A 7,470-nucleotide genomic window follows, 5' to 3' on the forward strand; every position below is an offset into this window, starting at 1 on the left:
ACCACATCTACTTAATTTTCCTTCTTTACAATCCGATCTCCTAAACCCCAAATTTCATTTTCTCCGTGTAAACAACTTAAAGGAGACTTCGTTTCTCTTATGGTTGGAAGTTGCCAGAAATGGATGTGGAATGTGAAAACAAAAACTATCACAATGAAGATTGCGGGGAAAAAGGATTAGATAAGTGTTTTGATTTGTCATTTTAAGTGAAATTAAAAAAAATTTAACACATTTCGGATTGAATTTTTGGATATTTAGGTACCTTGCGGAAACAAAAGTATGTATTCATATATAATTTTTGAAAATGCATATCCTTATTCTAGGTATTTGACATATGGATCTATAAACCCAAAAATTTGTAACTGTTCCGAAAAGGCATATCTAATTTTATTTTAATTTATCGGATTTGTAGTTTTTGGAAAGTTTCATAACCTTTCCAATATGCACCGGGTTAAAAATTTTGGCTGCAAAGGGATTTCATGGTAAATTCAAGATGATTTAGTTGGGTGTTTTGAGCAGTTTTAAATGAGGTTGAAATATGAGTGCATTTAGCTTAGCATGTGAAAGTTTCCTATCGTGGAGACTAGCATTTAAGTGTTCGTTTGGATGTGTGTTTAGTACTGTTGAGGCGCGATTTCTCTCAGATTTTGTGTTAAATCGCGCTAGTTTGTTGTTTGGATAACAATGGTGAAGGAAGATGGGGGGCTCCGATTATTTACAGGAGCAAAAAGCTCCAGTCAAAAACTTTCGTTTCTCACCGTAGCACACATTCTAATTTTAGCCTTGATATTTTTCTTTTCTTCTTCTTTTACCCTTACAGTTATAATTATTTTCATATAATCTAATTTTTATTTTTTTCATGTTATTTTTATTTAAAAATTTCAAAATAACTTATTAATTTAATATAATAAATAATTTATATTATACAATAAATAAATAAAATTTATTAAAATTTTGATAATAAAAATAAAATTATAAATATCTTAAATAATGTTAATATATATATAAATAATTTACGAATACATTATTAGAGTAAAGTTTGTAATTATCATTTTTATTCTAATCTCACCGCTATCGTTACATTTACATGCAAACACATATTTCATCATTAATTTTAAATTTATCGTTATAATAATCAATCTCACATTATAATAATTAATTTTACTGTTATAATTATTTTTAATCTTATTGAAATTAATTTTACCATTTATCTAAATATACTCTAAATTTTGTTTTATAGAACAGATAAAAAAGCTGACAACAATTGCAGTTATATATATTTTCGATCATTTTCATGCGTCGTACTCCACATTAAGGTAATATTCACTTGGAAATGACTGAAAGCTGAATCATGGAGGAGAAAAAGTGCGGCCAATTAATGAAAACCTTTGCCTCCTTATAACTCCTGCCCCTTCGAGAGAAAAAGCAATGTGAATTATAGGCCTCTAATATTTCAAAAACATCCATCTTATTTAGGCTTGCATGGATTAAATGCATAGATTTTACCTTCAATCTTATATATGGTGTTTGATTTTGATATTGCACAAAATTTAAAAATTTTAAATTAAATTTTAATTTTTATGAATTATAAGATTTTTTCATAATTACCGTTATTTTAATAAAAGTTTGTATATATAATTAAAGATAATAAAAAAATTAAAAAGACTTTTAAACTTTTGGAATGAGATATTGATTCGAAATAATAAATTATTATATTATTATAATTGTTCATGATGAGTTCTTATATTTAAAGAGAGACATAATTACATAATCGTTAATATTATTAAATTTATTCTTCTCAATATATGTAACCAAATAATACTTCAACAAAGGATTAAAAATTTTGAGGTGTTTAAAAAACAATTTTGGGAAGTCCAAGAAAAAATGTATACTTACGTAAACATTAAATGTACATTGAAATTCTCCTTTAGATTATCCAATAATATACAATAATAAGCATAAATGATGTTTAATTTTAATTTCACATAATTGGCAATTATGTATACTTCAATTAGACATGCTTCCTATCTTTGATATGCAAAAATATCTAAAGAGTTATATTAATGAATCACGATCATGTTCATGATTAAAAAATTAATCAATCTACCTTTGGATGATCCTTAAATATTTTATAATCAATAAAAGTACAATTTACTCATAAATATATATACCATCATGTCATCTTATTTATAACATCACATAATTATGAGTAATTTAATTTTATTTAATTTGACATCTACAAAAACTTTCTAATTTGGCCTCTTTGGTGACTAACAAATTATTCATACCATAGATATCAAAATAAATAATCATACATATGTGGAAGGAGTTAATATTATAAGGAAACAAAATACCTAGAAACGAATATATATAGATATTACATAATTATTGTATGTCACATGTACAGTAAAATACAACATTTTTATAACATAACAAGTAGATAGACATAAAATAATCAAAGATTCATTTACATTAATAACTTTCATGATCATTACAAAAATAGCCCATAAGGGTATTTTAATAATTTTATACTTTTCGAGGTGCGATCAATGTTTTTAATACACCAAAAATCATGAAATAATATAAAACCATAATTTGGAGTGAAGGTCAAATTATGTAAATACCCCTTAAGGTGTTTTGATAATTTCATACTTATTGAGATGCGATCCGGGTTTTTAATGCATAAAAAATCATAAAATAATATTTAAATATAATCTGAAAGTTTTCATAAAAATCCAACTTCAAGAAGGTTAAATTACTAAAATACCTTTAAAAATGTATTTCAGTAATTTTATTCTTTTCGAAGTACAATCAAGTTTTTTAGAGCGTTAAAATCACAAATATCAATCCTAAGCCCATTAGTCCCATTTTGTTGTGAATTTTGAAGATTGATTCGAGTTTAATTCGATTTGACTATGTTTGACCAATTTGACTTTGTTTGATCAAGTTTGACCAAGTTTGATCTTGGGGTATTTTAAGTCAAATTGATCTTAAATCAATTTTGAAAACTTGTCAAAATTAAAAAAATATTGAATTTGAATAGAGTTAAATTTTAAGAGCTTCATAATTAGCTAAAATTTTCTTGAATAAAATTAGGTGTATACAACTACCCTTCTTTGTATATTTTTTAGCATAAGAAATAATGCAAAGACCAAAACATAAAATTTGTTCGAGACTAAGGTGAAAGGTTATTGTTTTTTTTTTTTTTTTATTTGGTGTTTTGTTTTGCTTTGATTTGATTTGCTTTTGTTTTTGTTTTTGTTTTTTTTTTTTTGGATTAGGCTTAGAGGTCTCAAGAATCATTAAAAAATCCAAGTTTTGCTTGGAGGCCTTAAAAATCATTCAAAAATTATAGGTTTTGCTTAGAGGCCTTGGAAACAAAATCCTAGATTTTGTTCAAAGGCCTTGAAAATCATTAAAAAATCTAAGGCTTTGCCCAGAGGCCTTGGAAATCATTTAAAAGTCTAAGGTTTTTCCCAGAGGCCTTAGGAATCATTAAAAAATCCTAAGGCTTTGCTAAGAGGCCTTGAAAATCATTAAAAAATCTAAGATTTTGTCTGAAGTCTTGAAATTCTTTTGAAAAATTAAATTTATACTTTGATGTCTTGAAATTCTATCGAAAATTTAAAATTATGGTCTTGAAATCCTTGTATTCATTCTCCTAATCGAAAATCTCCTTTAGAGTCTAAAATTTTTCCATTTCTAAATTTTCACTTTTTGTTTTAAAAGTTTTTCACTCTTTATTCCAAGACATCTTACCCTTTAGACTTGAAAGCACTTAATATTTCATTTTGGTTACAACCCTTTTTCACTTTCAAAAGTGCCCCACATTATTTCTTAAGTAGTTTTAAAATTTAAGGGATAGATTTTCTCTTTTTTATTTTATCACCAAAAATTGGCTAACATGACCATTATACAAAAGACTATTAGAATGATTATGCAAATGCCAATTCTATTCCATGCAAATAAGCAAGTACATGTCTTCCTGATGAAAATTCTTTATGCACATATGCCAATGTCTCTTTCTAGATGCAAATGTAAATATCTTTTTCTCGATGCCAATGTTCCATGTGATTATACAAACATAAATTTCTATTCTAGTGAGGCAAATTTTTCACAATGGTGTCATAACGTATAGATCCATGGACCTACCGCTAGATATGGATTAGAGAAGTCGTTACCAATTTTTTTTGTTTAGATGTGATTGGCCACCTGAAACAGATTTTGATCTATGAAACTGGAGTTTAAGTTTAGGAGTACGGTTACATATGGAGAAAGTTATAGCACCCCCACGATGCCCATCCAAAGATGGTACCTGTTTGACTTTCAATTATCTAAGCCTTAATCATATTTGTGATTTACCAAATAATTTAATATTAAAAATTAGTCTTAAAATTGTCTCAATAGTTTGGTAGCAATTTAAGATAATTTTCTCACCTTAGGAGTATTCATAAAGACTAGTATCCTGCTCTAAAGAGGCTCCATTGTCGAATTTATTAATTTTTATTCAAGAAAAACCAGTAAAGCCTCCCAATAGTTTGGTAGGGCTTAATTTGAAGCAGATTTCCCAATAGTTTGGTGAGATTTTATTGTAAAAAGATTTGTAAAAATTTTTGTGAATTTTATTAAGTCTCCCAATAATTTGGTAGAACTTAATTTGAAGCAATCCTTCAATAGTTTAGAGGATAAAAATTAGTTTTTATTTTTATTTTTTTTGAAAATTGATTTATGAAATTTTCCAATAGTTTGGTAGATTTCATTTTAAAATTAAATCTATGAAAATTCTCCAATAGTTTGGTAGAATTCACAAATTTATTTTATAAGAATTTTTATTGGAAAAAGATTTTTTTATTGCAAGGATTTTTTTTATAAATGTTTTTTGAAAACTTAAAAACATTTTTTTTGTTTTTTATATTATTTTGAGAACTTTATTTGAATAGATTTTTTTATTTGAAAAGATTTTTTTTTTATTTTTTATAGAATCATTTTTTTCTTTTTTTTTAAAAAAACTTATTTATTTTCAAAAATAAAATAGCAAAAATAAAATCTCTTAAAAATAAAACTAGAAAGATAATAAAAACTAAAAATAAAATCAAAAATAAAAATAAAAATAAAATGAAAAAAGAAACCTTGTGATCGGGTCGGGTCGGAGCGCGGGTCAGTGCGCGAGTTAATGGGTCAACATACGGATCTTGGGTTGTCCAAAACGACGTCGTTCTGGGCTGTTATATAAGCCACCTTTTACGTTTTAGGCTTCAAAAGCTCTCTGCCTCTTTTCTCTCTAGGCTAAAAACTCTCTCCCTTCTCTCTAAAAATTTTGCAAACATTTAATCGAAAACTATGTTTACTGTCAATTTTTGGAAAGCTGGCCAAAAAATTCAAATTCGTGCCAAAAAATTTATCGTCAAATTCAAACATTCATCGAAAAATTCATATTTTTTTAGAAAAAACCCAGATTTTTCAAAAAAATCCTAGATTTTCCTAAATTTTTTCAGATTTTCATCGAAATCTTCTAGAACCTAATCTCAACCCCTAAAATCGAACCTAAAGCTTCAAATCAACCCCAAAATCTCAAAAACCAAAATTCTCGAAACCCCTACTGCCCGATAACCTATGTTTAGATTTTTCAAGCATTAAGCCTATCTTTTACCAAATCCACCGTGTTCTGTTCTATAATGATCATTCCAATTTATAGGTCCCCTGTGGATGAATTTTAGGAAATGGATAGAATCCAATCCCAGGATTCACACATGAGTTGGTTTTATTTGGGCATGATTCTTGGCTAGATTTTTGCTGGTTTGTCTAGATCAAATCAAAAGTCTTTGATTTGAATACTAAATTAAGATCCTTTGACTGAATGAAATGAATTCAATCCAGATTGTTGTTTCCTCATTCAATCGATAGTTAGAAAAAAATAAGATAATAATAATAATAATAATAATAATAATAATAATAATAATAATAATAATAGTAATATAATATAATACCATATAATATACTAATAATAATAATATGATAATGATATTATAATATAATATAATAATACTATAATATAACATAAAACATAGACCAATTGGCCCAAACACGGTCTAATTGATCCTGGACACGGAACTGATTGACCCCAGACATAGATGGGTGTCTACAGCTACCTCTCTTTGCATATTCCTGTCAGACAGGGATGATGCAAAGACATAGACACCCACATTGTTCCAAGAGTTAACTCAATAAGTAGAAATTATCAGAATTGAGTTGCAAGTCAAGAAAATGATCTGGATGAATCAAGATTGAATGGTAGGATGAAATCGTGAGTCAAAAAGATAAAATGATTAGGATCGAGCTGAGGTCAAAGAGGGTTGATTGGGATAGAATCGCAAGTCAAGAAATTGATCTGGCCTGAATCAAGATTGAATAACCTAGATAAATTCATGAGTTGAAAAGATAAAGCGACCAAGATTGAGTCAAGATCGAAGATGGTTGACTGGGATGAAAGCATGAGTCAAAAAATTGATCTAGCCTAAACCAAGATCGAATGACTAGGACAAAATCGTGAGTTAAAAAGACAAAGTTCAAAATGTCGCTCTAAATCCAAAGATTCGTAATTTGGACAGAAGTTGAAAAGATCCTTATGTTCCAAGTTTAACAAAATCGCAAGGATCCAAGATTTGCAAAGGTTTTCAAATTCGCAAGAATGGAATATTTGCAAGAAAAATTCGCATGACTCCAAGTTTCGCAAAGATTTTCATGTTTGCAAGAAAAAAAATTTGCAATACTCCAAGTTTCGCAAAGGTTTGAAATTCACAAAGATAGAAGAATCGTAAAGATTTTTAGGTTCACAAGAAAGATTTGTAAGACTCCAAGTTTTGCAAAGGTTCTAGATTCGTAAGGATTTTTAGGTTTGCAAGAAAGATTTGTAAGACTCTAAGTTTCATAAAGGTTCTAGATTTGCAAAGATTTCATAACAAAATTGAAAGAGTTAAAAGGATAAAGTGACCAAGATTTAGTCAAGGTAAAAAATGAATGGCTAAGACAATGCTACTAATCGAAAAATGATCTAACTTGAGTCAAGATCGGATGACTAGAACGATGTCATGAGTATGAAAGTGACCAAGATCGATCGAGGTTGAAGATGAATGATCAAGATGATACTACTGATCAAAAAATGATCTGACTTGAGTTGAGATCAGATGACTGAAATGAAACCATAAGTCATGAAAGATGATCTAGACTGAGCCAAGATCATGTGAGTGATAATAGTGTAATACGAGTGCATGCCCTATTTGAGATGCAAATGTAATGTAATGCCGATGTCATAAAATTTCAATTATGGTGAAAATGTTCTCAAGACTCCTCTAGTCCTTCTTAACTTCTCAGTAATAATAGTCTCAGAGCAAATTTATCAGCTAATCCATATCATTCTTTTCATTTGGTCACAACTCACAAGTTGTGTCAACTAATCCATCACTGAATTCA

This window comes from Durio zibethinus, chromosome 24 (genome assembly GCF_047325235.1).
Source record: "Durio zibethinus cultivar Kanyao isolate XHJ-2024 chromosome 24, ASM4732523v1, whole genome shotgun sequence".
Classification (NCBI taxonomy): domain Eukaryota; kingdom Viridiplantae; phylum Streptophyta; class Magnoliopsida; order Malvales; family Malvaceae; genus Durio; species Durio zibethinus.